This window comes from Sinocyclocheilus rhinocerous, unplaced genomic scaffold (genome assembly GCF_001515625.1).
Source record: "Sinocyclocheilus rhinocerous isolate Xijiao unplaced genomic scaffold, SAMN03320098_v1.1 scaffold632, whole genome shotgun sequence".
Taxonomy (NCBI): Eukaryota; Metazoa; Chordata; class Actinopteri; order Cypriniformes; family Cyprinidae; genus Sinocyclocheilus; species Sinocyclocheilus rhinocerous.
In genome coordinates, this window is record NW_015639247.1 from 721178 (window position 1) to 723576 (window position 2399).

Here is a 2399-nt window from a genome sequence, read left to right on the forward strand (position 1 = left end):
TACGGTAGGAAATTTACAAAATATCTTCATGGAACATGATCTTTACTTAATATCCTGATTTTTGGCATAAAAGAAAAAATTTGATAATTTTGACCCATACAATGTATTGTTGGCTATTGCTACAAATATACGTGTGCTACTTATTACAGCTTTTGTGATCCAGGCTCACAATGAACTAACTGGGTGATGTAAAAAAAAGAATAACAGCATATGACACATGCATTATATTTCAGTTCTTCTGAATATGTTGCTTTTATGTGAGAAATAGACACACATTTAAGTCATTATTTATTGAAAATCTAAAAAAAAAGGCATTTGATTGGTGTAAAATCGTACAAAATAAAATTGATTTAAAGGGGTCATATGATGCGATTTCAATTTTTCCTTTCTCTTTGGAGTGTTAAAAAGCTCTTGGTCCGGCCATTCCTCACTGTAGCCCCGGCTTCTGCTCACTCTAGGCCGCCGCAGCTCACTCTAGGCCGCCGTGTGTGACGCTGTGTTTCGTTGTGAAAGCGAAACTACTCTGTTTGGCCTTCCAAAAATGGACACGACTAGAAATCAGTGGTTAAGTTGTATTTACAACACTGTTCCAGAAGGCATAGAGGAGAAACAATAATGTACAGTATGTGGAAAATAATGTGTTTTTTGAACCTTAAACCGCATAAACACATTTCATTACACCAAATACACAAAATAATGTTCTTTTTAGCAACATCATATGACCCCTTTAATGACTCAAAAACATCACACTGATCTTACAAGAGCTGATAATAAACAAATCGGTAATGTTAAAAATGTCCTCCATGTAAAATGTGGAAGTACACTACTTTTACCTGCTTAAGTTGTGTATTTTTTGTGTTTTTCAGAACTCAACAAGATCCCTCTTCATTCACTTTCATTATACGGTACATATAATGCGTGCACATTTTTCACAGACAACATTAAGAGAAGTCATCGATTGATGTTTTTCAGTCATTAAAACAGTTTCATTGTGCAAGATTTGATGCCAAATGCCATTTTTTTAGACTTAAATTGATGTCTGTTTCTCACACAAAGCATCACATGAATTCAGAAGAGCAGAAATATAATGCACGACTGTTCTGTTGCTTTTGTCAATTGATCTCAAACAGAATCCTCTATTGCATAACGCACTTCTGATGCTATTTGTTACAGATGATGGGATAAATCTTCAATAATGTCCGTCTAATGGGTTTGATGACACCAGAGAAACATATCTGAAGGGTTCAGTTGTTATTTTTGTGCATGCAGCATTGGGTGAATCTCAACAGAACATGAGAGAGACAGCAAACAGAAACGTGAGATCATGCAGGGAATCCGCTACTGGGAAACCCTGTTCAATAGTGCATCAGCCGCCGCAGGCAATGACAGCACTGACGCAGAACACCAAGTATTGTGCACACTAGTGAGGGTTCATCATCATCAACAACAACAACAACAACAGCAGCAGCAGCAGCACAGACAACACTGACTTAAAGAGACAGCTCAGCCAAAAATTATCATTCTGTAATCATTTACTCACCCTCATGTTGTTACTAACCTGCAGGACGTTCGTTCTTCGGTGGAACACAAAAATAGATGTTTAGCACAAAGTTCACGCTGCTCTTTATCATATAATGAAAGTGAATTTGAAATATAAAGAACATGCAAATATTTGACGCAGGGTAATTATAGTTCACTAAAAAACTAAAATTAAAACCATTAAAACCCTCTACCGCACGCATTATGATAGACCTATAGAAAAAAATATTTGAATCTTTTTCTTTTCTAAGAATGGCTTAACTTGAAGTGCTGTAAAATAAAATTGGGAAAAATTGTTACTTGAAATAAAATAAAATGTTTTATCATACATAGTTAACAAGGGAATTTTTCTCATTTTTACTTTAGTTTAACATACTAAAATGTCTAAACTTAAATAAAAATGAATAAAAACTATAGACATATATAAAAAAACTACTAAAAACACAAAAACATACAATTGAAAATTGAAATGAAAATGATAAAAACTGATTCAAAATATTAACAATGCAACATTTTTAATTTAAATTTAGCTTAACATACTAAAATAAGTAAAAGTGAAAATAAGAAATAAAGTGTGTGTGTATATAACTAAAAAAATAGGAAAAAATGCAAGAAAATTAATTACACACACACATATATATCTATATATATAAAACTATCAAATTATCTCAGTGATACTAAAATAATGCTGATTTGATGTTTAAGAATCAGAGCTGTTTGTAAAGAAAGTCATAGTGGTTTGGAACGACATGAGGCCGAGTAAATGATGGACGTCGAAGCTTTCAATTGAAGCTTACTGTCGTTGAGTTACATTATTTTAATTATTGAATAAGGCACTTTATTCCTCTCCACACTCACGC